This window comes from Lynx canadensis, chromosome C2 (genome assembly GCF_007474595.2).
Source record: "Lynx canadensis isolate LIC74 chromosome C2, mLynCan4.pri.v2, whole genome shotgun sequence".
NCBI lineage: Eukaryota > Metazoa > Chordata > Mammalia > Carnivora > Felidae > Lynx > Lynx canadensis.
In genome coordinates, this window is record NC_044311.2 from 8,247,187 (window position 1) to 8,271,140 (window position 23,954).

Here is a 23,954-nt window from a genome sequence, read left to right on the forward strand (position 1 = left end):
AAGGGTGTGGATGTCAGTGCTAAGGGGCGGGGGGGGGGGCGGGGAGGGGGGCTAAGAGGAGGGGTGGAGTAGCGAAGAGCTGGAAAGAGGAATCCAGTTTCACACACTGCCAGGCCCCGTGCTTTGGGTAGCTTTGGGAGATCCGGGAGAACCGAACATCTGACGGCCAAGGAGGTGCTAAGTCATCTCTCTGTGAATTACCAAAATGTGCCCCTTGTGGGCGGATGAGTTACCAAAGTTGCTTTGGGATAATGCAGCCCCCGGTCTGGGTGCTTGGCTTGGAGAGTGGAAGACAGTGTGGAATTCAGCCCCCACCTGCTCCCTGGGCGGGCACTTTGGTGCAGGGTCAAGCTGCAGGTCTAGGTGCTGCGACCCTGCACCCTCTCAAGGAGTGACTCACAAGGCCTGGGAGTGCATTTTGTTACCACCAGCTCCAAGCTCTTCAGGTGGGAGCCGTCTGGGGTAGTTTCTTGGTTTTGACCATCCAAGTCAAAAAGCTGGATTCGTCTGGACTCTACCTTCAGGAAAGAAATATATATTTTTTCCTTCCCAGAAGCAGCCTTCCCAGCCAACCACATAGGCCAGAGTCAACGTGAAAGAAATGACACGATTATGGAACGTTCCTGATTGCAGAGCAGCACATGTGTCTTTGAAGAAAGAGCTGCTTCTTTCCCCTCACAGTCTGACGTCAGAGGAGACGCCACGCCTCTCTGGACGGCAAGCAATGACAAGTTCTGACGATGTGGGCCCGTGAGCGCGGGGGTCTACCCCGACTAGTTCCAAAGTGCAGATGGAATGGGTGTGTGCCCCATCGGCGTCCGCTGGTTTTCACGGTGGCCTGGTGTGTGAGCGTGTCACCCTCATCTTCATGCCTCCTCGTTATCAGAAATATAACCAATGGATCAGAATTCCAGAGTCTCTATCAAGTCTCATGGCTTCACTTTGGGTTTGGAGGCAGGGCCCGGACCCTGGTGGATGGAATCGTTGTCTCTACATCCATCACTCTGCCTTCTGTCCTCACCCTTCCCACGGCCTCGCTGTGGGTGGAGTGTAACCCCTTGACTCTGGGTTCTGCCATGTGACATCCTTGGGCCAGTGACACATGGATAGAAGTGAGGGGTTGCCAGTTCCAAGCTCAAGTCTTGAGAGCCCTTGAATTTTCTGCTTTTTCCCTGTGTGTCAGAGAAGACCTTCTAGGTCTCTGGGCCCTGAGGTTTATACTTGGGGGGCAGAGATGAGCCAAGCCTCAGCGAGGGCCAAGATAAGCTACGCCCAAAGCTTGAGACGGAGCCTGAACCAACCAGCGTCCGGTTGACGTGCAGACCCACAGACCTGCAGGTGCATGGGTGACACGAGTGACGACTACTAAGATTCGGGGTGGTTTATTGTATAGCATGACTGCAGCAACCATTAACCGATACACTTATTTCCTAATGGAAAGCCACAGTATGTTGACCTTGGACACCAGTCATGGCTGGGACACAGGAAGCACCCAAGCAGAGAGGCCACTCTTGCTCTGACTTGAGGGCTGGGATCTGCATGAAGGAGAAAGTGTGTGACTCAATTAAGATACAATTAAGATCCTCCTCCATGGTCTCCCTTTTATCTACTGTCCTCATTATCCTGCTTCCTTTTCTTCTCACCGTGGGACTGGTGCTGTTGTTGCATGCTGATGAGTTTGTCTGTGGCCCAACTTCTGAACTAGAGATATCTGGGTAATTAATTTGGATTTAAGTTCCTCTAGCCAGCCCTTGATAGGCCCACAACTGAGTGCTTTGGAATGCCTTGATTTCTCCCGGGCATTTTGGGGGTACTTAGAGGTCAAGAGTCATTTGGTACCTATCTATCTAAAGTCAGTCTCAAAGTGAGTTTTGAAAAGTGTATGAAAATGTACAGTTGTTTCAAGTGACTTAGCTTACTCCTGGGAGCTCCACTCCTCCCCCCGCAAGCGCTATGAAGTTTTCTCACATTTCGCCTCTACAATTTGGCTAGAGCAATTCTCCTTCATGAAAGTATGGGCTATTTGCTAGGCATGAGGCCTGGCTGGAGCTCAGACAGGATATGGGCATCATGACACAAGGCCCCCCCTTGAAATAAGGTGATGAGAAGATAGAAATAAAACTCCAACAGAAAACGGGGAATTAACTCAGGAAGTAACAACCCTAGTTTCACACGTCATTGTTTCTGGATGCACCATGCACTTTCCAGTTTTTCATGTTTCTTTGTCTTCTCTCTACCTCCACTGAATTCTCTAAGGTCTAGTCTTTCTAGATATCATCAGGGTTAAATGAACCACTTGTGCCCTGAAATTCTGTGATGCTAACTACAATGGCTTTCAAATTTTTTGCTGTGTCTCACAGCAAGAAATAACTTTTGCATTAGTCCCTAACACACGCTCACACATAGGCACACACTTTTATAAAAAATTAAGAACATTTTTTTAGTGTTCATTTATTGTTGAGAGACAGAGCGCGAGTGGGGGAGGGGCAGAGAGGGAGACACAAAATTGGAAGCAGGCTCCAGGCTCTGAGCTGTCAGCACAGAGCCCGACACGGGGCTTGAACCCACAAAACACGAGATCATGACCTGAGCCAAAGTTGGACGCCCGACCAACTGAGCCACCCAGGTGCCCCTATCAAAGTCTAATTTAATGTATCACTCTTTGTCTTAGTTGGGTTTGCCCCAGAATAGGCCCTGGAATAAGGATTCATGTGCAAGTGGTTTATTTGGGAGGAAAGTGACAAAGAAAGTGGTTTCTTTGTCAGGAAAGACCCGTAGGGGAGTGGGGAAGTGAGCCAGGGAAGGAAGGAAGGCATTCAAAAGTACGTTATCAACAGATGCGTAACTTCAGTGGGGAACTCTGGAAACAGTTTTTGTGGGGGTTAGCCTTCAGGTCGGCTCGAGTGATCCTCACCTCCTGGTATTTGTGCCTTTGTGTAATTCCCTCCCACACTGAACTATGCGTGTGTGCCGTGTGTCCAGTAGGATATGGCAGAAGTGATGCCATACCATGGAGAGCAGGCTCTGAGAGGGCCCCAATTCTCTCTTCCTGCTGGTATTTGTGACCTCGCACAATCCACCCCCTTGAGTGTAGGCCATTTATAACCACATAAGAAGTGACTCAGTTCTAACCATAGAATATGACAAAAGTGATGGATGTCATTTCTGAGATTAGGTCAGAAAAAGATTCTGGCTTCTGCCTGGCTTATGTTCTCTTGCTCTTTCCGTCACTAGCTCTGAGAAAAAAGAAAACAGCCCCCGTGTTGTGAGCTATGCTATGGAGAGGCCCACGTGGGGAAGAGGCTGGTGAGGAATTCTGAGTCAGAGGCACCAAGGGGCACCCAGCTAAGGTGTGCCAGATTCCTGACCAATAGGCATGGTGAGTTAATACATTTCTGAAAACTGCTAAGTCTCGGGGTAATTTGTCAGACAGCCATAGACAATTAACACAGTATCCGACTTTTAAGGTTGGGTCATAAAAGACTTCGCTGTTCTCACTTTGGTCCCTCATTCTCTTGGATTCCAGCCACAGATCACGAAGAAGTGTAAGTGGTGGCAGTCTGAGGCCTGCCAGCAGCCATCAATGTCAAGGAGCCAGCTTGGAAACAGACCATGCAGCCCCGGTCAGGCCTTCAACTGATTGCAGCCCTGGCTGACATCTTGACTGCAGAATCATGAGCAACCTGGAGCCAGAAGCACCGATTCAAGCTTCCTCTGAATTCCTGACCAGCAGAAATTGTGAGGTAATACGTATTTGTTGTTGTTTAACCTGCTAGGTTTGGGGGATAAGCTGTTAGACAGCGATTGATAACTAATACAGTGTAGGACAAGTGACTCAGAGTTATCCTATCCAAATGAAGGAGCTGGGGTGTTTATACATGGAAACCCACCTGTCAGTGGTGAGGGCTGCTTCTAGGGGTGTCAATTCCCCAGCCTTTGTCTGTGAGCAGAGAGGGCTTCAGTGGCCAGAGGAAGGCTGTAGGCAAAGAGATGCAGATTCTGGCAGCCGGAGGTCAGGCCTGTGTGAACCCAAAGGTAAAGATGAGAGTGTGCGGATAGGGGTGTTTGCAGGGCCTCGTAACTCTCAAACTCCATTTAAATCTCATCTCCATGACCTCCCTCCTTCTAGGTAGCTTGGAGCATCTATCCTTCAGAGTCTAGCTCTTCCAGAATGGCCTCTCTGGTCAGAGGAAGAGGAAAAGGACAAGCCTCTCTTTACATAATTGTGCCCACCTCTGGTGCTCCCTTTGGTGGATGCTGGTGTTTCTTGGGCCAACACTGACCTGTCGTCGATACTCTTTGTGACATGAGTCCAAAGGCTAGGCTTTCTTGCAGGGTGTGCGTCAGGGGCTTTGAGGGGCCCCGCGGTAAGTCCCTGATGGAGGCCGCCCTTTCCCACCCCCTACTCGACTTCCACTGTAGGGTCTACCATACAGCTTCCTGCTCCTGCCTCCCTGTGCCTAGCGGGCAGCCCACCTGAGCCGAGTATAGGAAAAACAAGTCAAGTCCAGCCACGTTCTTGACCTTTAGGGGACTCATGTCATCAGCCTCACCAAATACTGAGGTACGGGCTATTCCAGGCTCTCCCCTTCTGCCCTGTGCCTCCCTGGGCCCAAACTCCCCATCTTGCAGGAATCCCAGATCTTTACCACTGACTCTCGAAGCCTTCTCACTTGGCTTTGAGATGGGAACAGCGTTCACACCCACCGGGAGGAAGCGTACTTCTTAGATCCAGCACCGCCTTCCAGTTGGTGGCTCTGCTGTGAGTCTAGCTTCGGTTCCGGAATGGCAGGCAAAGTGTCGCCTAGTAACCCGTAATGCAAACGAAACACCTCACAGTGACAGGCGGTGGGTACTCCGCAGGCATTCATTTCCTCCTTCTCAGTGTCCGTGATGGAACATGCACCAACCAGTGTGGCTGTTCTGAGGACGTGGGGTTTAATACAAAACGGGCTCCCTGACACGGGGAAAGAGGGGTGTGCGTGCGTTCTTAGGGCAGGGCCTTGAGTCAAGTGAGTATTCTCTGAAAGAATGAAAGACGGGGCTGACACAGGAGTTTTTCCAACAGAAAGCAAATGCATAGAGGTGCAGAGGTCCAGCATCAGTCTCCGGCGTGTGTGGGGGACTCAGCCTAGTGGCCTCAGCCTGGTCTTCGGTGGTCAACCCCCGCAAGCCGGGGACTTCCTCTTCCGGAGCACTAGGTGTCTGCCACCTGACTTCTGTCTTTTCTGTGACATGTGGCCAGACCCAAGATCCTCACCATCGGCCCTCCCTTTCAGAGGCTACCTGGGCTCCCTCCCCTTCCCTTTCCTCCTTCCTTTCTTGTTCCATCCATATATTTTGGTATCTACTACAAAGGTCAGAAAAACAAATCAATGAAGAGAAGGACCCAATAATCCTGAGAACTGACTCAGGCATGGGAGGTGGGGAGCAGAGCCGCTCAATAAAATGAAAGAGAATTTAAAAATTCCCTGAACAAGGCACAGCATGGGGTCCCGATCAAAGGGCCAGGCAGCTTCGGCTTTGTGTGTGCAGAGGCTGGACGCTCTGGGGCTGAGGGAGAGGCAGCCCCCCTCCCTGCCTCCCTTTCAACACACACACACGCACACACACACACGCACACGCGCACGCGCACGCACACACATGCACACACACTCCTTGGACCACCACCTGACTGCTGAAGAAAGATCTCATGACGGATTTCCAGAGTCTGGGAGGCAGACAGGAGAAGGCATTGGCAGGTCATTCATATCCTTGTAGTGACCCCATTTTCCAAAGCTGTCACAAGATCCCGATCTGCAGGAGAGAGTTTAAGTGCCCTTTGAGGACCAGACAAGCATAAGGATAGGGACGAGGTGAGGGATGTTACAAGTCCTACCTGGCTTTTTCTGAAACATCCTTGGGAAAAGGTGAGAATGTAAGAACCCACCGGTCTGCAAAGAGATGAATCAGGTTTTATCAGCCCTTTCCTTGTGAATGGCAGCTCTTCTGTGAGGTCCTTCCCGGCACCTACCACCATCCCCCCAGTCCCTGGGGCTGACTGAGCACTCCCCTTGAAGCACCCACTGTCCCCCAGTAGTCTTCCACCAGAACACCTGAGATACAATATCATTCTTCATCATTAGTCTGTCTCATTCTGTTCTGTGAGGCCAGCTCAGGGGCAGACTGCCTGCGCTCAAAGCAAGCCAGCACTGCTCATTGGCTGCGTGACCGCAGGCAAGTGATGTAACTTCCGTTTCCTCAAGTGGAAAATGGCTATAAAGCATGTATTTCTTCTTTTGCACAGTGGCTCTTCAAATATTGAAGGGCGGGCTTTTCTCCTCCCAGGTTAATAGGCTCTGCTATTTTCACAATTCTTTATAGAACATCGTTTCCAAAGATCCAAAAATGTTTTGAGCGAGAACAGCATCGTGGGAAGAAGGATAGAAACTCTCCACTTTGGGGACCTCGCTGAGATGTATATGTTCTGCCATGTTTGCTCTCAAGTGACTCATTGGTTTATACTATGCTGATTGTACACAGATGTAGAAAACGTGAAGGCCTCCACGTACATGCAGGTGGGGAAGGCATCGCACATGCATGTGTGTGTGTGAGTGCACGTGTGTGTGCACCTGATTATTTTCCCGCCTGTTTCCAGAGTTTTAAGGTGGTTTGCGGATTAAAACAGAATAAAAGATGAGGCAGTTAATAATAAAACAAAATCAATATTATGGGAAGGATGCAGCAGCGGATGCTTTGAGATTTCTAAGCGAGCAGATTAACCATGTGCCGGAAATTTGGCGGTTTCTTTAAAGGTTGAGGCTCTAAGGCCAACCCTTCTGGTCACCTCGTTTTTGTTTTGGCAAAAATGGTTTCATTTCGGGACTATTTCTTGCTTGCAGATAGAAAATGGCAGGTGGATCCAGAGGGATAAGTAGGTTTGGGAATTGGCGGCCAAGAGCATGTTGGTTTGTGACTTTTTTTTTTTTCACTTACCTTTTCTTTGTCTTTTTCTTACTTATGTCGCAATAAAGCCAAAAATAAATCCTGTATTTGTAAGCCACTTTCCACGTTATTCCTCTAATGATTCTGTGTGTGGCCTAAAATCATTCTTCCCCTAACTGAAGCCCCAGAGAGTTAAGAGTCACATGTCCGTTGTGTGGACGTATCACGGTTTATTTATCCATTCTCTTAGTGATGGACCTCTCGGCTGTTTCCACTTGGGGCTTTTATAAACAAAGCCGTTATGAACATTCTTGTAAAGGTCGTTTTGTGGTTTTATGTTTTCATTTCTCTCTTTTTAAACTATTTATTTAAATTCAAATTAGTTAACATACAGTGTAGTATTTTGGTTTCACGAGTAGAACCCAGGGATTCACCCCTTCCATGTAACACCCAACAAGTGCCCTCCTTCGTGCCCATCACCCATTTAGCTCATTCCTCACCCACCTCCCCTCCAGCAGCCTTCAGTTTTCTCCGTATTTAAGGGTCTCTTATGGTTTGCCTCCCTCTCTGTTTTCATTTCTCTTGAGTAAATACCTAGAGGTAGAATTTCTGGGTCATAGAAGAGAAGAGGTGTATGTTTAAGTTTATTAGAAAGCCAACCAGTTCTCCATAGTGATTTTTACCAGTGCACTCTCCTACAAGCGGTATCCAAGAGTTCCAGATTCTGCATATCCTCACCAACGCCTGGTATGGTCAGTCTTTATTTTTAGCTGGTCCTTTGAAGGCGTAGAGGGATCTCATTGTTTGTCTTTGTATTTCCTTGATGGCTAATGACTTTGAACATCTTTTTGTGTGTGATTTGGCCATTTGAATATACTTCTCAGCACGAAAGGAATGAGTTACTGCTACTCACAATCATGGACTAATTTGAAACACGTTATCGTGAGTTAAAGAAGCCAGACACAAAAGAGAACATACTATATGATTCCATTTTTATGAAGGAACAGACAAAACTGATCTATGTGATAGAGGTCTTAGGAGTGATTGCCAAAGAAGCTAGAGTTGGGGATGTTGATTGGAAAGGGGCAGGAGAGAAGTCTCTGTGGGTAATGGAAGTATTGTTTATCTTGATCTGGGTAAAGATTACATAGGATTTCTTTTCTCTGTCTCTTTGCCAGAACACCTCTATGTGTGCTCACCTAGGGCCACTGGCTAGCAAACCCCAATTCTAGCCTGAAAGGGGACTGGAGAAAAGAGTCTGAAAGCCACTGAGCCACAGTCTGTCTCCTCCCAAGTTGTTAGCTTTCGCTTCCTCATACAACTAATCAGAGCCACTTAGTCCTGATGTTCATCTTGTGCACTGCACAGAAGTACCTCACAGAGGCAATGAACAGGCAATGAAAGGTGTGGGCTCTGGTGGTGCCAGCCCAGAGCAGGTGCCTTTTCTTAATCACCCTCCAAGAGGGGATCATTTTTGTAATATTGTGGAGAGTTATCCTTCAAGCTAACAGTGGCCTTGTGGCTAACATTGGGTCATGAAAAGCTGTTCATGATGAAAGCCTGCCTTGGTACTTGTTGAAATAGCAGCTTCTGATCATTTTGGTGACCAGACAGAATCCTAAAGATAGAAGCCCGACATGGGAGCATTTTTATGTTCATTCATTCATGTTTACTCCCTTTTACTCCCTTCCTTCCTTCCTTCCTTCCTTCCATCCATCCATCCATCCACCCATCCTCCATGCAACCAATATTTTCTGTATACATTGGCTAGTGAATGCCATGTACTGGGAATTGTACTAGTCTCTGGAGATGAATTTTATTTTCTTTTAAGGTGGATATGCAATGGCATTTTTTCAACGCTCCTGTCTCTGACTCCTCCTTTGAAACATCTCTGGCCAGGGTGTGAAAAATATCTTTGATTTTCCCGCTGAAGAGCACAGCTCTGCCTTTGGGTATCATATACAAGCTGGAGGCAGCTCTACAAAACAGTGTTTTCTCAGCTTTGCCCATTAGTTCCTCTCTGTCTGTGGTTAAGGGGTCTTGCCTGTGTGGGCTCACTTGTGCCGCTGCCCTGTGTGGTCTGTGGCACCAGAAAACTACTGGAGGATTTGGTGTAAAGTGTAGCCTCTTCTTCTGATTTAGATTTAATTATAGGATAATCTTGCATTCTGAAACAGGAAAAAAAAATGGGTGAGGTACTGTAATAATCAAAGTAATAATCCATTACATTTGCATAGTACTTGGCCTGCTTCCAAACCATTTTCACATGAAATATCTCTAACACCCAAACGTGGGAAGGTAGGAAATAGTTATTGTTATTATCCTTTTTTATTGCAGTAGAAAACATATAACATGAAGTATACGCTCTTCACAAAATTTGAAGTATACAGACCACTATTGTTAACTCTTGGTACAATGCTGTACAGAAGGGCTCTAAAACTTTTTTGTCTTGCATAACTGGAACTCTGTGTCCATTGAACAGTCCTCTGATTTGCATCTCCTTGGCCCTGGCAACCACCATTCTACTCTCTGTTTCTACGACTTCGACTACTTTAGATACATCATATAATTGGAAACATGCAGTACACGTCCTTTTGTAACTGGATTAATTCACTTCGCATAACGTCTTTGAGGTTCATCCATGTTGTAGCATGTGACAAGATTTCCTTCTTGTTTATGGATGAGTAATATTCCAATGTATGTATACACCACATTTTTCTTGTCTATTCATCCACTGATGGACATTTAGGTTGTTTCCACCTCTTGGCTATTGTAAATAATGCTGCAGTGAACATAGGAGTGCAAATATCTTCTCGAGATCTGGGTTTCAATTCTCTTGGATAAATACACAGAAGTGAGATCGTTGATCATATAGTAGTTCTAATTCCATTTTTTGAGGAACTTCCATACTGTTTTCCCTAGCGGTCACATCATTTAGGAGGTAGATATTAATGCACGTAGGAAACTCCCACTGGATTGACCAGCTAGACGTGTTACCCCATCACGTGCTAATCAGGGCTGAGTACTGATTTCTGACCTTCATGGAGTCTCAACAGATAAGGAATGTCAGTCAGTCATCTTAGAATTAGTCAGTTAGTCCCAGCACTCTCTTGAGATGGGGACATTCCTATTAACCCTTAGCATCCTGGTTCACCAGTACTTCTGGCTCTTTGGCCTGGGAGCTGGAAATCTAGAGAAGTTGGAGGCAGCTGGTGGCCCTCTTCCATAAGACATGGGGAGCAGACCAGGGAGACGAGGAATAAAAGTCCCAGTGAGATAAAGTGACTCACTTAATGCTTCTTGCTAAATTGATGGCAAGGCCAAGAATAAAATTTTAGTTATCAGATGGTGCAAATTTCTCTCACAGCAACTGTCCTCATGTTGCATTGTGGGATTTTTGTTTCAGAATAAAGATTTCAGTCATTTCTTACTAATATTTTTATTATTATCATCTAGCAATGGATTTTCAGAAATGAGATGATGCCATGTGAGTCAAAGAGGACCAGGCTTGAGGAGAAATGGCCCTGATTCCTGGCTAGATATGTGTTGTTAATACCAGTTTGGCTTGGGGCAGGTGTTAGCAATGAAGGGTCTTGGCTGTAGGTGGAAAGTGGGAGTATGGGGGATTTACTGACGATTTCCTGCCACTTATACTGGGATTGCTCTTGGATACCTGGGTGGGCTGGAGCTGATGGAAACAGAATAGAGCTGGTGGTGTTTGGATTTAAAAACCAAGTTGATGTTTCCTACAAACAGAAGGAACTCTTGAACTGGGGGCAGTGATAGAAACTGAGAATTTGCTGGAACACAAGAGGCGAATTGACTAGTGGCTGCCCGGAATAAAGGCAGACTTGAAGAAGACATTTGAAAGACCCTAAGACCCACATGGAAGAGAGAATCAGACTCAATACTGAAGGACCCAACACAATGATTTATGTGGTGTAGGCCCTCAACATATATTAGTTCCCTGAAAGATGTTGGGTAGTAAAAATCAAATGAAGCCAAGTAACCACAGGGAAATCCTAGAACATTTGTACAGGGAGTAGAAGAATCTTTGCAATAAAGTGTCTAATGACTTGTTATAAAAAGTTGTGGACACCTTGGTTGACGTAGGGGTGAGGGGCCCAGAGTTCTTCTCTGCATTGCTGTTTGGTATCTGATTTTCTCTTCAGTGAGCCCATGACTTACCTTCTTGAAACCTCCATGGTTCCATGTCACACAAGTTGAAAACTGGTAGATCAAATTACTTCTAAGGCCATTCTCTTCTGAGAGTCAGTGATTTTTATTGTTAGCAAATTTATCTATAAATTATACCTTATTTTGTCATCCCTAAGTTCCCTTGGTTTATATTCACACCTATGCTTTAGCTGTATATAGATAGATACTGGATTTGGATATCAGGGATTGGGGGGCAGTTCCACAGCCTTTTCTAATGGAAGGGTGTCCTTGGTCAGCAACTTGACTAAGAACTATTCCAAGAAGGTCTAGAGATGGATGCAAACCAATGTTTTTTCCCTCAAAGGTTTCTGAACAGGGGAGCCTGGGTGGCTCAGTCGGTTGGGCGTCCGACTTGGGCTCAGGGTCATGATCTCGCGGTTCGTGGCTTCGAGCCCCGTGTCGGGCTCTGTGCTGACGGCTCAGAGCCTGGAGCCTAATTTGGATTCTGTGTCTCCCTCTCTCTCTGCCCCTCCCCACTCAAGCTCTGTCTCTGTCTCTCTCAAAAATAAATAAACATTAAAAAAAATTTTTTTTTAAAAAAGGTCTCTGAACAGAGCTATGGTGGATGGCAAACAGGGCCACGATGATTCCCTTCTCTGTAGTTATGTCCCTTTACAATGTGACCTTGCAGCTCCTCTCAGGAAGATGTAGTCTGTTTCCTTACTCTCTGAGTCCGAGAGGGTCGTGTAGCTTAATCTGACCTAGAGAATGTGGTAGAAGGGACATTGTGCCTGCCCAGAGCATAACCAGCCATCCCGTGACATATTCAGACAAGCAAGATAGAGGATGGAGGCCATGTTGAGTAGAGATAGGTCATCTTGGGCTGGGGCCGTCCTAGATCAGTCGGTTCCCAGATGGCCTGGCAGCTGACTGCGGAGGCATGAGGTGAGTTGAGGTCCGAAGAACCAGCCATCTGAGCCCCGGCTCAAATTGTCAACCCACAGACTCAGGAGCTAAATACGTTGTTGTTTCAAGTCACTAAGTTTTGGGGGATTCGTCACACGGCAAAAGTTACCACATAAAACCCACAGAATGTACACCACCAAGAGTGAACCCTAAAGTAAGACGAGGACTTTGGGTGGTTTGATGCGTCAGCGTAGGTTGTGTGGGGCAGGCTGTGTGTGGGGACCCTGTACCTCCCTCTCAGTTTTACTGTGAACCTAAAACGGCCTATGAAAATAAAATCTTTTAAAAAAAAAAGTTAACGGATATAGTCCATTATGGAAATGACCATAGACTCTTCCAGAATCTTAGTGCAGTGGCCACGGAGGCCCGGTATGACCCTTATGGCAGAGAAAAATGCTGTGTGTTCCACAAATCACTTAATCTTTATGACGATCCTGTTATCATTTCCACTGTAAAACCAGAAACCTTTGGCAAGGAGAGCTTAAATGCTTCTCCGAGGGTCATACAGGGTGTGAGCATTGCAGCCAGATACAAATGCTGGTATCATTTATTCATGACGCCCGTTTGCTGCCGTGGTTCACTCTCTCTGTGCGCCGTAAGGTCGGTCCCGTGGCTTTGAGTCTCTCCTCCTCAGTCAGAACGTCACTCCCCGCCCTCTGACCAGTAGCGCCACACTGGGCTGAGGGCTGAGGGCCGAGGGCTGGGGTGGGGGACACAAGGAAGCCTGGCCCTGCCCTCTCCCCCTCCAACCTTCTTCCCTGGACTTGCTCTCATGGCTCAGAGCCTCTCTCAGTTCTGAACGTCAGCGATCTGGTTATCACACTCATCAGCATCGGGTCTCCCTGGGACAGAGCGCTTGTTGGAATCCTCCAGAAGCCACTTATCAAGCATCCCACACCAGAGAGATCCCGACTCTCCAGAAACAAGCCCTTTCTGTCAGCCTGAGATGGAATTAACCTCCCGAAGGACCCCTTGCAGCCTCTATGAACCAATCACAATTGGCTCCACATTGAGAGTCCACGGGCTTTATTTTATTTTTCCTCCAAATCTCGTGGCTGTTGCATTAGGCACCAACCCACAAGTTGCTTAGAAACTGCTTTGCGTCAGTGGGCTCATCCAGGTCCCCATGTGCAGGCAAGTGATAAGCGCCACTATTTATTTTTTTAAACACAGACATATAATTAAGGAAACTGTTCTGAGGTCTGCAAAGTCCCACTGGCAATGAACAGCCAATGAAAGGCCTGAAGGTGGAACAGAGCTGGGGATTTCAATGAGAAAACGAATAAATACGACCCCCATTCACTCCTGTCTCTGTAAACTTAGGGTCAGAGCCAATTTTAGGCAACTCACTTTTCTTCCCCCCAACTTGGTTCTTCTCAGGCCCTGCCCGATCCTTCAGAGCTAAAGATGTTTCTTAAGGGGGAGACACTTCTAACTCCACGTCTCACTATTCTGAATAAGAGAAAGGAAGAGACAAGGCCGCAGATGGTGGGGGACATCTGTTGTGCGGTCAGTCCAGCCTCCATGTCTTCTGCTAACAGCACTTTGATTTTGCACTGGGGTATCGCCTCTCCCCTATTCAAGGTCACAGGGTTTGTGGAGGCGACTCTCCCAGCTCCAGGAGCAGACACACGACTCAGGCCCTGCCAGGGGGAACGATTAGGGCTGGACACACCGACCCAGGAGGCTCAGCTTTGGGACTTGGTTGGAACTCTGGGAAAGGTGACATTTTTTTCCTGCTGGAATTGTAATTCTGGAAGGGCAGATGCCTGGTTCTGCTGGTGGCCATCTTTGTCACCATGTGGGCAAAAACCTGCTGGAATGAAGTCAAAATAGAATAAAGGCAAGGGAGGGAGATCAAATTGTTGGAGCTACCAGATCACGTCTGGTTTTCAGTGAAATGAGTCCATAGGTTCTTTTCTCCTTTGGGTTTGTGTAGGCTAATTTGACCTTGGACTTTTTTGTAGACAAAATAGTCCTGGAAGGCAGGTTATATCCCAAACTCCTTTTTTTAAAACTCTGCCTCCCACCTTCTGGCCAGGGCCAGGCAGAAGGACTTTGCTCTGTGGTGGTCCCATCAAGGTCTAGGTCCTGCGGGTGCAGGTGTTTCTCATCCACAGGGAGAGGGGTTGGTGGAAAGTTGGCACGTGCTCCACACACGGTGAGAGGGACAGAAGTCTGTGACTCTCTCTGGAGTCAGTAGAAAATGAGTATTGCAGTGCGCCGATGGTGGTGGCTGAAATGAACATCAGCACGGGCGCTTCACCCACGGAACTTTGGTTTAGAGCAGGGGTGACAGGATGCATGTATGGGCAAGCTAAAGGTCCAAGGGGCAAGCCCTGATGGGGGATCTGGTCCGTCAGAGGGTGTGGGGGCTCATGGAGGGCCGTGAGGCTGGTAGAGAGGGCAGGCTTCTTAAAGTGCTGGGTCAGGAAGTTAGAGTGGTCAGTGGAGGAGAAGGCAGAGGGATATGTCAGCAACCCTGTGACAGAACTGGTTCACATTTTTGAGACTAGAGACTGCCCAGGCCTTTCAAGCCAAGCCTCCACGTCCCTGGTTAGAGGTCCTCTATTGTCCTCCTTTCCTCGCTTTCCATATTGCTTCCTCTTCTGCTTCCTTCTCCTGTCCCCAAAACTCTCACGGGGCAAGGGGACAGTGGGGGGTATGGTCACAGGGAATCACTTCTGTCTTCTCTTGCACCCCTGGAGGCCAGCACAGGCTTTGAATTGCACTGGGGCGGAAGTACATTAGACTAAAGGAAGAACCAAGCAGGACTCCTAGAAGGGTTCATCAGTTGCCAAGGCAACATGCTGACTCTTTCCTGGAGGAATTTTAAAATAGTTCACACATTCCTTTTTAATGGGAGGTTGGGAGTCTGCCAGGAATGATGATGGGACCTGCAAAGGACTCAGCATGAGAGGGCATAATCTGTGAAAGCCCGAGATTTCATTTATAGACATCTGTACAGAAGGACAACTCTCTCACTGGCTGGGCTGCTCCCATGGGCCACCTGTTTGCAAGGCCCCGGGCAGCAGATGTGGTGGTCCAAGGGATGAAGGGGCCTGTGTGGTTGTGGTCTCTGACTCGCTATCTGTGGGGGAATAAGCACCTGAGTGTCACCTGGGTGCATCCATCCATCCTTCACAGCAGGTGCAGGTGCTGCCTCTCGGTGACTTTCCTTCCAGTGCTGAAACAGGGTCCCCCCTAAGCATCGCTACCTTCTGGTACTGGCTCGTTTGGGCTTTGGATCCAGGTTTGACTCTCTGGTCTGCCTTTTACTAAGCAGAAGGTGCAGTCGGTCTACTGAAACTTTTGGAACCTTGGTTCTTAATCCGTGAAAGTTGAAGAACAGGTCACCCACCTGGGAAGGGGAGCCCCGGGCAGGGCGGGAGAAGAAACAGTGCTGAGAAATGGCCCAGCCCTGTCTCTGGCACAGAGAAGACAGGTAGACTTTATCAGCTTCCTTTTTAAGTTGAGTGTTTTCATCTCTTTTAGGGGGAATTCCTGAAGTTTGGGTGGTCACACCTCTTGAGAACCTGGCCCCCACTGGGATGGTCCTTAAGGCAGAGATGCCGTTTTTTTGAAGCTCCTTCTTATGCAGATCTCACCTCATGCTCTCTCATGGCTTCCTTTATTCTCCTTTCTAATTTATACTTATGTATTTATAATCTTTTGATGATCTGCAGAGAGAACGGGAGGGCAGGGACCTTGTCTGCTGCATTCTCCACTGTGTCCCCAGCGCTTGGCACATGGAGTTCGGTAAATGTTTGTCGAGTGAACAAACGAATGATCAGAAACCCTGCATGGTAGTGGCACGTGTCTTTGCTTAATAAGACACAGGGGAAATGAGACCTTGCTGTCTAATAAATGTAATTTCTCTAGGAGGAAAAATCTTTGCAAGCACAAGCCCACGTGATGTATATAAATAATTAAAACAGGCCCTTGGTGGTAAAAAAGTAATTCCTGGAGTTACATGGTCCGGATGAATTTTGCCTTTGTATGCTCTAGTTTAACGCGGCAGCTTTCAGAGTCCCCATCTGTTGCTTTCACCTGCTGTATCCTGCGGACGAGATCACGTCTGTGTTGCTTTAGGCCCTTGGCAGAGGTATTTCAGCTCAAAATCGATCCCTAATTGTTGCCCCTTGCATACTTGTCCATGTGTCTCTCTCTTCCTTCCTACAAGGCTGGGGGAAGGTTTGGGGCTCGCACTATTCTTCTTGTGCTTCCTTTGGGGCTACATCACAGCCTCAGTGTGTGTACGTGTGTGCACATATGGGCACACAAGTATAAGCACGTGTGAAGGCCCTGGGCAGACAGGGTTAGGAGGGTGATCTCCCGGGGAATAAATAAAGAAGCCGTGCCCGTGGAAATGAATGCTAGAATTGGAGTCAGGTGGGTCAAGAAGAGAACGCACTATTGGTCATTGAAAGGTCCTCTTGCCATAGATGATAACTGAACAGAGAAAGTGTACAAGGGAACAAGGAAACGTTGATGAGAGAATCAGTGATGGGTACTGGGAAAAGATAGTGATTCTGATCCCTGTGCTGGGCCGTGCGGAGGCTCAGGGTAACTGAGGTCTTCAACTGGTTCCTGTGGCCCCCTTTTCATCATTCCAATGGGAGCTAAGCTTCTTCGTCTCCACAAACCACAAACCACATCACAGTATTCTTTACATCAGCAGGGACTGACACACGGGTTCCTTGGAAGGGTTTGCTAGATGAATGATCCCTAGTAATCCTTCCAGAATTCCTTCAGTAATGGGGATAGAGGTGGTGTCAGAGATGGGTGACTGTCTACTCTCCCCTTCCACGGCAAATGGTGAGATGGAAAGAGGTTGCCCAGCTAGCGACTGCGTTCCTAGCCTGCCTTGTATTTGGCTGTAGTCACGTGAGTTGTTCTCACCAATGGAATGTGAGAGGAAGTGCAGTGTGTCAGTTTTGGGCCAAGGCTTTTAATAAAAGGAGCATATGAGCATATGTGTCCTCCTGCACCTGTTCCCCTTCTGCCAGCTGGATATATGTGATATCAAGGCCCTAGAGAATGAGAGGGGCGGACACTAGATGGAAGGTTCCTGGTGGAGGGGAGTCGCCTGCCGACTCGAACCCCTTCCCAGGTACGTGAGCAAGGAGTCAACTTTTACCATGTCAGACCATTACATGTTTGGATCTATTTCTCACAGCAGCTTGGTCTACACCGAATGATACAGAGTACTCCAAGTATGAGCCCATGGAGTGGCAGGGTAGAGAAGACGTTCCCAAGTCTGTGTATACATATTACAACACATACTTGTTCATGCCCAGACTCAGCAGCCTAGTCTCCATAGAGGTGCAAATGATCTTTAGCTGGGCTCAAGATGGTCGTACTTTTTTTATTGTCAAAACTTTTTAAAGTTTATTTATTTATTTTGAGAGAGAAAGAGTGTGAGTGGGGGACGGGCAGGGGAGAGAGAGAGAGAGAGAGAGAGAGAGAGAGAGAGAGAGAATCCCAAGCAGTCTCCACACTGTTAGCATGAGCCCTATGCGGAGCTCGATCTCATGAGCTGTGAGATCATGACCTGAGCTGAAATCAAGAGCTGGATGCTTAACCAACTGAGTCACTTAGATGCCCCTGGTCATCCTTTTTGCACAATTTAAGAAGCAAATGTTATGAAAAGATACATAGAACTCACTCTCATCTCTGCCCCATCCACACTATTTACTGTCCTCCCGTAACATGCAAAGGGATTGCCATCTTTATTAGCTTCTTGTGTGTTCTTTTAGAGGTCATTTAAATGTATCTAAATAGGGGCGCCTGGGTGGCTCAGTCGGTTAAGCGTCCGACTTCAGCCAGGTCACGATCTCGCGGCCCGTGAGTTCGAGCCCCGCGTCGGGCTCTGGGCTGATGGCTCAGAGCCTGGAGCCTGTTTCTGGTTCTGTGTCTCCCTCTCTCTCTCTGCCCCTCCCCCGTTCATGCTCTGTCTCTCTCTGTCCCAAAAATAAATAAACGTTGAAAAAAAAAATTAAAAAAAAAAAATAAATGTATCTAAACAAATTTATTGAATATATAAATATATAAATGTATGATTGTATATGTACATCATTTCTTACACAAAAAATAGCATACTAAAATGCTTTTCTGAATTTTATATTATTTAACAATAAATCTTAGACCCCTTTCTGTATCAGTACATGGAAAACTTCACTCTTTTTCACAACTATGTAGTATTCCATTAAAAGGCTTTACCATAATTAATTTAACCAGTTCCCTCTTGATGGATGCTTGAGTTGTTTCCACTCTTGTTACAGATGGTGTGGCAAAGAATAATCTTTTCACGAGTGCAGGAATATCAGTAGAACACATTTCTAGAAGGGAGATCATTGAGTCAAGAGGTAAATGTATTTACAATGTGCATGGATATTGTTCTCTCTTTTGAATCTGGTTTCTGGGAGGGTATAGGGCACATTCAGGCTGGCACTGGGCTTTCATTTCTCAAGTCTCCTGGCATCAGCCAAAGCATTCATTTGAGCTGAGAGAGGGTGACCAGACCCCAGTCTTGGTGTAGTATCTTAGAACATGCCAATGTAGGAGCTACGGTCCTTCCAAATTCCTCGAGTCTCTGCCAGCCATAGGTGGTGTATCTGTGCTCTGTTCTCTTGTAACCCATCAGAGCTGTGGGTTTTGAGCTATAGTCTGCCATCTGTCAAATGGAGAATAGAGGCTGTCTGGCTGCCACAGGTTGGTGGTGACACACAAGTGATGTATATGACAGAGCTGCAGAAATTGTGTGGTTCAGAGCTGGGGCTCTGGACTCATTATTTGTGTTGGATTCCTGGCTCCTCTTTTCTTAACTTTGTAACCTCGGGCAGGTGATTAAGTCCTCGAAAAGACCTGAGTTTCCTCTGCTCTAAAATGGAAAAGATAAAAACAGAATTATTGTGAGGATTCTAGAAGATTAGCTAAAACATTGAGCACAGTAGATGGCACACAGTAATCAATATGTGTTAAAGGATCTCGATGAGCAGCAAGCCTGATTTGCTCTTTCAATTACCAGCTCTTACAATTCTCTTCATGCAAATTGTAGTTAAATGATGTTTATAGGCCACCAGAAAGTTCCTAGTTCTTGTCACATCTACCCCTCTGATCAGCTGTTTGATAACAGACTGATCTAGGACAGTCTTGGTATATTTCAACTGAAGGCTTTTGGTTTGAGAGTCATCAGCTCAAACATGAAATAAACTTTTAATCCAAAAGAATGATAAATTCATAAGCAAATATCCCCTTCCTCTTTTAAGCTGCTTTTCAATTTGGCCAAACCAAGTGAAATACATGCTGTTAGTGCAGCACAGAGGAAGCTTAAGGGCGAAACAGTTTTTAACACATATGTTGACTTAGACACATGGGCCTTGTAGATTGGTATCCACAACGGGTGATCTGGTGCAATTATGGTTCTAAGGGCCATGTGGTTTTTCATAGAGTAGACATAACCTTAGGTTCTAATTGAAGATCATCTTTTTGTCCTCAGAATTTAACTTTTAAGTGTGCTTGAAGCACAGGAGGTGCTCAATAAATATTTATTGAATCAATGAATGAATGAATGAATGAATGAATGAATGAATATGCCAATGGAGAAATACTGTTAATAAGAAATAAAATGAAGGAGTAAACCCATGCATTTGGAGAGTATCAGCCTTCATTCTGTTGAGTGTACTTCATGGGTTATTATTTACTCTGCCACGAGTTGATTTTATTCAATAACCAGTATTTATTGTGTGAAGGCCTAGTGCAAGGGGCTGGTGGGTATATACGATCACCAACTCTCTGTGTTACTTAATTGATTTTAAATTAGAGGATCTTTTAGCCTGGCAGGAATTGAGATGTCATGGTTGTCTGACTCTGTAGCAACTTTGCTCCAGAATCTGTGCTGCCTTGAGGAAATGCATATTTTGCATTTTTGCATATTTTTTTGCATATTTGCAAAATATTTTTGCATATTTTCTACCTATTGTGATCCAGGTATGAAAATCATCACCAAAAGGCTGTCTGGGTGGCTCAGTCAGTTGAGCGTCTGGATCTTGATTTCAGCTCAGGTCATGATCTCACAATTCTTGAGTTCGAGCCCCACGTTGGGCTCTGTGGAGCCTGCTTGGAATTCTCCCTCTCTCCCTCTCTCTCTGCTTCTCCCGCTTCTTTCTCTCAAAATAAATAAAAAAAAACTTAAAAAAAAGAAAATCATCACCAAATAGGAATAGGAGTGAAACACAGGAAGTCCAACTAGTAATTCAGGCATTGAGTCTGAGCTCAAACATCATACTGCCCTCAGACATCCTTCATCACTGTGAGGAGGGAGATAGAAAGGGAGTGGACCAGCCTGGTGCTCCAGGGACTTACCCAGTTCCAGTGGCCTCTGCCCTGACCCTAAGCCTTAGCCCCACTTCCTGCTATTACGTTGTCAACAGTTAAATGCAACCCAGCTCAGTTCTTTTAAAGGCAGTGACCCACTCACCTTTTGAGAGAAGACATTACTGTGTTCTTAGCTGCCAACTGACTTCTGCCCTTGGCCACCCAGCAGGACCTGGCAAATTGGATCCAAGCACACATGATATGGTGTGACCTTCAGCAAATATGGCCTGAAGTGAACACCCTACCTTTATGTTTATAACGATTATGTTTTCTCTTTAAATGCAATGTGTTAGCTTATATTCTTTTATTTTTATTACTGGTTTGTTCTTACTGTCCTTAGGCTAGAAAGCATGCAAAACCAAATTTGTTGATTTGTAAAAACTCTGTTTTGGGGTGAAGATGACTAATTGAAGACCACCCCACTCCCTAATGCCTTCAGTAGTGGGCATTTTTCCTTAATAGCAGAGAAAGGAACAGGTGGAAAGCTGTGGTGAATTCTACCGATACCCACATGCAGAGAGGTCTCTGCTGCAGAGGGAAGGGAACAGCCATCTTTCATTGAGCATTGACTGTGCCAGCCACATGTGCTATGTTCTTTACCTCTTATATAAGCTTAGTTCTTACAAAATCCTGTGAAGGAGTCAATATCTCATTTTTATGGATGAGGAAACCAAGGCTCAGAGACACTGATGCATAACAGATCACCTAGCTGTGAGTGGTGAAGAGATGTTGATTCCTTCATGGGCTCCATCATCAGAGGCTGATACTGAAAACTCTGGGCCAGATGTGACTTGCTTGGTATATGGTGCTTACAAATAATCGAAGTTAATTTACTACATTTAAAATCCAGGAAATTTCCTATAATCTAGACTTTGGGTTTCTCCTGAAGAACATCACTTGTATAGTGCTATTGGCTGAGTAGTGGCTCCTCTCTCAGGTGGGGAGAACCCTTCCTGGTCACCACAATCCCCATTTGGTCCATTTTATGAATTTATATCCTCTGCCTAGCCTTTCAGCCATTTGAGTCTGATACCTTTGATACAGGTTTCTCTGTGAGTAATGGTAAGGTGTGTGGTAGGGGAGAGAAGTGGAGGAGAAGGTAGGGGTGTGAGGGATGAAGGGTGATGTGGCAGAGGACATAGTGTAGAATATTCTGAAACCAGCTCAACATTTCCAAGCTGGGTTAGCCATTTGGATGTTGGACAGTGTGGGGTCAAATGAAAGGGCTGCACTAGTTGAACTCTGAATTTCCATCTTCTATTTAGGTTTTATCTCACCTGCAAAACCATATTCTTTCTTTGTCATAAGTGGATTTGTCATAATTGATGGAGAAGTGACTTCATTGCCATGGTCACCGTTGAGCAGTAATCTTGGGTTGATGCTGACCAGCACCAATAAGTTCACAATTCCAGGCTTTCTGCAGTATTCTACATAAATGGTACCCTCTGGAGCTGTGAAACATGGCAGCCATGCTGGTGGCATGTGCCACTGTTCTAGATGGATAAGATAGTTAAGAGTCTTCCTTGGGGGCTATTAAGTGTAGTACAATGATGTAGACTAGGAAAAGATATGTAGATAACTACAAAATGAGTTAGTCATTTATGGAGTGCTGGAATAGCACCCATGAAAAAGTGTGTAAAGCAAGAATTGGTGTTTCAGATTTAGGTAGGAAGAGATTGAAAGCTGTCACATTGCTTCTCACTCTGGATAGTTGTCGTGAAAGAGGACTATGCTTATGAGCTGACTCATGGTGAAAGGAAGCTGCTAGATTGGGCTGATGTCAGAAATAGGAATGAAGGAAAACAGGAAAGGCAATATTTCAGGGAGGAGACTTTTCTAAGAATTTTCCTTTCGTATTAAAAAAAAAAAGCTTTGGTGGAGCATTTCTTTTGGCATGAAGACAATTATTCCAAAAAACCAGATTGCTACCTCATCTTTAATGCCCCCGACTGATTTAAAAGTCTACACACTAGGGGGACATGCAAATCAAGACTACAAAGAGGTATCACCTCATACCCATCAGAATGGCTAAAATCAAAAACACAAGAAATAACAAGTGTTGGCCAGGACGTGGAGGAAAAGGAACCCACGTGCACTGCTGGTAGGAATGCAAATTGGTGCTGCCACTGTGGAAAACAATATGGAGGTCCCTTAAAAAGGTGAAAATAGAACCACCCCCATGATCCAGCAATTGCACTACTGTGCATTTACCCAAAGAATACAAGAATACTAAGAATCAACACACACACACCACACACCACACACACACACAGGAATATTATTCAACCATAAAAACGAATGAAATTTTGCCATTTGTAACAACATGGAAGAAGATAGAGGGTATAATGCTAAGTGAAATAAGCCAGCCAGAGAAAGACAAATACTGTGTAAGTTCACTCATATGTGGAATTTGAGAAACAAAACAAAGAAAAAAAGAGAAACTCTTAACTATAGAAAACAAACTGGTGGTTACTCGAGAGGAGGTGAGGGAGGAGAATGGGTGAAACATGTGATGGGGATTAAAGACCACTTACGATGAGCATTGAGTAATGTACAGAATTGTTGAGTCACTATATTGTACACCTAAAACTAATGTAACACTATATGTTAACAATATTGGAATTACAATAAAAATCTTAATAAGATATCTACACACTAGGAAGATTTTCATGTAATATTTACATGTATTTCGCGCTAGTCAAATTTTTCTTTTCCACCAGCTCAGGTAAAAACGACCTCCTCCTCTCCCTTTTTATTAAAAAAATTAATATATCCAATTTCAAGTGCAAAAGAGAGCAACTTCAAGGACTTTATGAAGCAACAGGAAGCATTCAGCTTTCAGCCAATTTAATCAGTGTCTTAGGGCCCAGTTGACTCGTTGGGCCACCTTCGAAAACAAACAGACTGCTTAGGATATGGCACTGGAATGGGGGTTTTTAGATACTCAGACCCTGGGACGCTTGTGCGGGCTGTTGAGTAGGTCCCCTTTAGGATTCTGCCAGACAGGTTTCTTCTGAAACATGACAGCAAGAATCTTCTATAACACACTCTTCCTTTCTCATGGGTTCCTGATTATGCCATCTTCTGCTTGCTATAAAAGAATCAGCCTATCTTTTGCTCCATACACCAAGTTAAAAAGCACAGTCATGGAGAAGGATAATGAATCCCAAAGGAAACTCGAGTTTTATAGTTGTCAGTGTCCCATCCTGTCCCCTCAGAATTTACCTCTGTAAGACAAAGGCTGCTGCTGTGACATCTGTAAATCTCTGCCCAACAGATTTTTATATGGCCCTGGGAGCACACAGCCTGTGGCAAGGCAAGCCAGAAGATCGGTGTCCCAGAAGCAGAACTCGACCAATCATTGTTAGTAGGTGGTGGATAAACACCCCAGATTCTCATGCCTTAGGAAAGACGACTCTGATGTTTGTGTCCTACACTAACTCCTGGAGGTCCCTCTAAAAACCCAAGCTGCAGCTGTCCCAGCAGGAACTTGTTGGATAACAAGTTGGCTGCCTTCCCTTCCTTGC

The 23,954-nt window shown here is 45.9% G+C and overlaps 1 long non-coding RNA gene across 1 annotated transcript; it reads left to right on the forward strand.

Moving 5' to 3' along the window:
• Positions 1-1,245: 1,245 nt before the first annotated feature.
• On the forward strand, positions 1,246-18,411 carry LOC116738324. The gene is made up of 4 exons (XR_004344119.1): positions 1,246-1,338; positions 3,235-3,379; positions 3,527-3,743; positions 18,333-18,411. It is a non-coding gene; the product is annotated as an uncharacterized LOC116738324 (long non-coding RNA).
• Positions 18,412-23,954: the final 5,543 nt, after the last annotated feature.